Raw genomic sequence first — 6,543 nt, 5'->3', positions numbered from 1 at the left:
CATAGCCAAAACATTTTGGTCAATATTCTAAACTCTAAATTTAGGGTTAGCAATAACCATTGCCACACACGTTGTCTTCAGAGTGTAAAGTAAGAGAGCGATTATTAGCCGAACCACAGCAATTTAATTCACGCGTGAAAGGTGAAATGAATTAAATATTTGCCGTTCAGTGGGTATCACGGGGAGAAAGAACTAAGAAACGTGTCATTGAAGATTAGTTTCGATTCGTTCCGGGCCCTTGGATTTGAGATGCATATGCGTACTAACTAGTCAATTATACGTCGCTGCACGAACTGACAGTTTTCCGTCACTTCCTGCCCTTCAAAACAACCTTTCACCTATCCACATTTCCCTTGGTTCCCAACGCTTTCAGTCTTATGTCTATGAGTTCCTCTACGTTTGCAACACTCACACCTATTATTTATGAATGCACACAGCTTTCATCGATATCACCTGAGATATAGAAATAGGGACTGCAGCGGATAATCATGGGCTATCGTGTTAAAGATAATCTAAACCCAATTCTGCAAATAGGTTTTTTTGCATAATATTACTTTTGAGAGGTGAAAATTCGCTTCTGACAGATTCATCACAACGAAGGCTCACGAAGGCTCGCGAATCAAAGAATTGATAAAGTTGAGGACTCTGTCGAAATTGTCTAATCGTGTGTAGAGAACCCTAATCGACTTATGGCACCGTCAGGTATTTTATTTTCTTCTTACATTTTAGTTCAGTTCTGATTTACATTATTATGTCGTTTTCAATTAACTGCTTCGCGTGTGCTCTGTTTGTGGTAACCAGCGATGAATTTTGCTAAAGCTTTTGTGTCATGAAGGCAGACTCAAATCTTGTGAGCTATGCCACGAATTTTAGTCCTCCCTTGTCAGGTTTCTTGCTCAGATGAGTATTCCACATATCTTATTGTCCTTTTCTTTTGAGTGAACCCTTAACCATGAGGTAATCTTAGCTTAGTGACCAAAACTTCAGTACCACAAATGAAGTCATTTCCAACTTTTATTATGAAGAGGTTTGTCATTACACCAAAATCAGTAACTTGCAAGTGTGTAAAAAAAACCTGTAACTCTCAGGTGCTAAAAAATCTGCAACTCATTTGTGTTCTGGTAAACTTTCTAAACCAGTAACTAAAACCACCAAAGTGAAAATTAAAAATTCTATAGAAGTGTAGCTATTCCTCTACCATCAACATCCCCTCAAGCCCAGGGAGCTTCCTGGAATCCATCCTAAATCTAGGTTCTGATACCATGAAAAAATTTGCAGTTACACCAACGAATTTAGGCTCTCCCCGGCCAGGTTTCTTACACCAACGAATTTAGGTCCTCCCCGGTCAGGTTTCTTGCTTAGATGGGTATTCCACATAGCTTATTGTCCTTTTCTTTGAATGAACCCATAACCATGAGTTATTCTTAGCTTAGCGGCCAAAACATCAGCACCACAAATGAATTCATTTCCAACCGTTATTATGAAGAGGTTTGTCATTGCACCAAAACCAACCAGCAAGCTGCAAGTGGTGATAAAAACCCGCGACTCTCAAGTGTTAGTAAAAAAACTTGCAATTGTAAATTTTCTAAACCAATAACTAGAATCACCAAAATAGAAATTACGGATTCTATAGAAGTGCCACTATTTCTCCAACACCCTTTAACACAACTTCTGGGGAATCCTAGGTTCTGATACCATAAAAAAATTTGCAGTTACACCAAACCGGCATGTGTTGATAAACATTCCAAACTGGTCACTAAAATCCCCAAACCGGCATGGGTTGGTAAACATTCCAAACAATTAAATCTGGTTTTTTTGAAGTGCCAAGCCATAAAGTCGTTTATAGGGTTCCTTCGAAATAAACATGTGATTACTGCAGCTGCATCGCACTTCTCAGAAATCGTTATAGCTAAAAGTATGTACACTGTATTGCCCATCTTTAGTGTAGATTTTTGTGTTCAGTAAAACACAGACACTCAAAATGAAAAGCGCGCAAAATTATAGGAATACTCATTCGAGCAATGAATTTGGCATGAGAGGTTAATGGAAATAAAGAATTTATTGAGGCACACCTGAGCTGTGATTACCAATATCCATTTCATCAAGCAATGGCAGCCGGCTTGATTCAACGACGTTTGACCAAGTTTGTTTAATCTCATGGAGAATTTACAGTTCAGTTTCCCTCTTTTCTTCTTTTTTAAAATTAATTATATTTGTTTAGTAAGAAAACATTGATATTTGCTGTTGACCTGGAAGAGCGATCGGATCTTTTAAATTTCCTCCAAGTCAGTGTATGACATGGCTGATAGGCCAGCGCTGTCCAAGTGACTTCCTTTGACTTAGTGTTCAGCAGGATAATGGTGCGTATGTATTCTTTCTCAACTGTAGCATTATAGAATTCAAATATATCAACTTAGTAGCATATTACGACTTAGTAACATACTGGCTTTTATCTATCTCAACTTTACAAATACTAAATGTTCGATGGGATTAAATTTTTCCATGTGTGATTTATAATTTCACTCAATTTTTATATCACTCTAAACTTCATCAATTGTACACTTATTAATATACATCTATTATATTTTAAAAATATAAATGTTTTTCCATTTTTTAATGTGAATTTAGGTGGGTTATATATATATCTATATCTATATATATATATATATATATATATATATATTTTTTATCATTTATTTATTTATACGATTACAAAAGGATTATAAAATTTAAGAAGAAGCTTGTTATTTAGAAAATTAAGATTTCTTATGCTAGTGAAGTTTAGAATTAGATTGATATTAAAGCATGGTTGTTAATATATAACATAATAATAATGTATGTCTAGCATTTATTTTTTATAGGTTGAACCATAATAGCAATATAGTTTCTAAACATATAGTCAAATACCAAAAGGTGGAGGGTTTTCTTTTGCGACAATTTCCAGAGTTGGCTCCTCTTGACTACATCCCTTAGACTCTCAGTTACTTTGGTCTACTTGATGAGCCATCTATGGCTAAGGATCTTCTGTAATGACAATGGGGTTTCTCATGGGTTCCCCTAAAGTTGCATGACTTTTTCCCTATTCTTTTCCAACTTCCCCATCAACTTTGTTAACTGAAATTCTAATATCAAAGATCAATTTGACAAAGGCTTAAACTTCCCTTTAGATACACCCACCTTGCGCTTCAAGTCCACATTTTCCTACTACTCCGAGGCAGTTGAACGGACCACCATGGAACTTTGTCTCCAAGGTATGTGAGTTCCCAAAATCACTCACCAATCCCTCCGCCCAGGTTATAACCTCTTTAGCCACTACTTTCGTACATTGTTATTTAAGTTGTATGAGTCCTCAATGGGTGCCCTACTAAGCACATGACATCCATAGATGAATTTATTTTTTTCCTCGACCATGTCTTACTCATCCCCAATGAATCTACACAATCAAGAACCCTCCTCTTTCACTTACACTTTTGGTTGGAAAGGTTTCCCCTACTTCACCCATGTTTTATGTCTAAGTTGAATCATTTGAGGCTTAAAGTATAGTCAAATAGTCCCACTTTCCCTATCAATCTTGTCACCATGACCTAAAATGTGACTCCCACTATAGTCATTGTTATCTTTCATCCTCATGATAATATCACTAGATACACTCACTGCCACTAAATTCTCATTATAGAGCATCTGAACAACCTAATAATGCAACACCCACTTTTATGTAACCACTTCACTCCTTTCCAAAACATTCCATCATATTATCGCATTCAAATTGAGTGTGCACAATCCTCTTAGCTCTACAAATGATTTAGAGCAAGGGAAAACATACCTTGCACTATCACATCCTTTATACATCACCTATTACAACAAATCTATAACATTATACACTTTCTTATATCATTACTGTGTCGCTTGATGTCAATTATGCTAGGAAGTGGAGTTGAATTTCGCAAACATTCTCTAGTGTGATTATACCAACTACATCCAAAACCTTTGGCACAACTTCTATTGTCACCCCATCCAAAGGATGTAGTTAAATGTATATATCAAATCTTAATTTAATGTCACTAACATGCTTACAATCTCAAACTAATTCTTATTCATTACAAATTTAATTGAAATGTCTATATGTAATCAAAATAATATTGGTTTTTAATTCTTCTACTTTTTGAGCGTCAATATAAGTAACACCTATACTTTATATCTGACCATAGTTAAGACATAGATTCCTACATTTTTTCCAAAAAAAGAAATCTCTAATTTCTTTATATATATATATATATATATATATATATATATATATATATATATATACATATATAGCAATATCAATATGGCTCATGGCATTCCAATGGCTACATTCCTCATGCCAAAGCCTTCCATCAATGTCTCGCTCCCTTGAGGGGGAAAGTACTAATAACCATTTACAGGATCAACTTTTACATTCTTTCTATACATAGTGGAGAGTAGTCTCATATATATTCAAGAAATATCATACTAAAATGAAGAAATGGTCAAAAGAGATAATATATCATGAGTAGTATATCTCTGAAAATCATTCAAACCCAAGAGTCAAGAAATATCTTTGTTGGTAGAATTCTTAAATTTTTGTGATTTCAAATGTTCCTCTGTCTAGATCCAGTCTATTGTTTGACAAGGCATCTATGGTTGTGTTCCTATTCTTTAAATATGATCATATGATATCTGAATAAACAAAGGGATTTGTTGTTGTATTTTTCAAAAATAGCAAGAAGAGTATAGTTTTGGATTCTTACTGCTCATTTCATCCAATTTATGATGGTTTGAGAGTCCCTGTATATGAAAAATGGAGGTTATTCCCTATGAGATGTATAGTATTATGAGTAATTTTAAAGAAAATAGCTCAACATAGTTGATTTTCTTTGCCCCAATGATTGTAGAAAATTGTAGAGAAGCAATTGGTGAAATGTGAAGAATTCCACTAGCCTCGCCCAAGTAGGGGGGGCCTTGTGCTACCCCATAGGGAAAAGCCCAAGGAGAGTATGTTTGAATTTTAGTTTCATGGATAAAGTGAGTGAGGGGGGAGGGATCCTTTTCAATATAGTTTCTTTTAAAGGTGAGATTTTTTATCACTATCTTAGTGTATGATATTCATTTTTCTTTAAAAATGGCTTGATTCCTATTCAGCTATATTCCCCAAGCCACTATTAAAGGTAAGACTTTGTGATGAGTTTTGTGATCTGATAATAACCATTATGATAAGCACTCATTAATATTTGGACTATCCCTTTTGTATGAACTTCCTTCCATCTAAAGAATATATTTCCAAATAGATTTTTTAAAAGGACATATTATAAACAATTGATTTTCTGATTCAAATTTCATAGAGCACGAGAGGAATATACTATGGCCTTCGGAAGATCTATTTTGAAGATTGTTCCATTAAGGTGATTTATTCTAGAGAAGTAACCACATAAATAAATTTTCTTTGGGAAGACATTTGAGTTTCCATAATTTTTTGCTCCAAATTTTGACATCCAGATCCATAATCAATTATGTAAATTTTGGAATGAATTCATCATGAGGGTTGTGGATCTAGAAGAAATAGTCTTCATTATTTGATAGGGTGACATGTAATTGTTTGAATGTGCAGATATATTATCCCCTTGTAGCAACAGAATATTCACCTAGTCAGAGGGACGTTGATGATGACCTGTCTTATTGACCCCTCACGAAATTAAAATCAGATATATGATTTAATGTGAAGATTTCATCATCATTCAAGTTTGATATCAGTGGGAGACAGAAAATATGACCTTTCTGATGCCCAATCTAGGGATCCAAAGCAATGTTTAGCTAGACACCATTTCTAAATTTCCATTTGAGGTAATTTCCAATAAGGAAAAAGGGATTGTATAATGACCTTCAAGATGATAGATCCATGGTTGGGGTATTTCTGAGGGGATCTGATCCATTCTAGTAGTTCTATGGGGCTTATATAATTTTCGTAAGTGACCTTAGTTTAAATACTTTCCTGTTGAATGAGTTTCCAAATCCATTTATCTACAAGATATTTTAAGAATCAATGGATACTTTTCAATCCCAACCTCGTTTCACTTTTGGTATTCCTATATTGTGCTACGTTATGAGAAAAACCATCTTTTTGCCTTCATGTCCCACCCATAGGAATCGTGAAGATAAATTCTATATTTTATGAAGGATCCCAATACGAATCCATTGTAATGAAAACCATTAGCATGTTATGGCTTCTATGGTAGAATTATAGACAACTAGTATGTTTTCCCTAGGTAGCCACTTGTTGCACTAGACTCGAATTCCTTTCTCTATCCTTTCAAGTAGCTAGTGCTAACCTAATTTTGTCTAGTTGTTTGGTTTTAACATAAAGCTTGGGTATTTTACATCCTGAGTGATCTTCTCTAGTTGCATGAAAAAAAAAACTTAATTTGATGTTTTGTGTCCATCATCATACCCAAGAAACACAGGGAGAATTTGAGAGGTTTATGAGCATGTGAGTGGCCCTTGTGAATGTCTCAAGGAGGACTTTCAAGT

At 34.7% G+C, this 6,543-nt stretch overlaps 1 long non-coding RNA gene across 1 annotated transcript; it reads left to right on the top strand.

Moving 5' to 3' along the window:
* The first annotated feature begins 330 nt into the window (after nt 1-330).
* Nucleotides 331-1,474, top strand: LOC149150429 (uncharacterized). Its single transcript, XR_016262949.1, has 2 exons — nt 331-702; nt 802-1,474. It is a non-coding gene; the product is annotated as an uncharacterized LOC149150429 (long non-coding RNA).
* The last annotated feature ends 5,069 nt before the right edge of the window (nt 1,475-6,543 follow it).

The sequence above is a fragment of the Pinus tabuliformis genome, chromosome 9 (assembly GCF_031772625.1).
Source record: "Pinus tabuliformis cultivar Carrire ecotype Pingquan chromosome 9, CPIR1, whole genome shotgun sequence".
NCBI lineage: Eukaryota > Viridiplantae > Streptophyta > Pinopsida > Pinales > Pinaceae > Pinus > Pinus tabuliformis.
The sequence above is the reverse complement of the archived record's forward strand: the minus strand, read 5'-3'. Positions and strand labels throughout refer to the sequence as shown.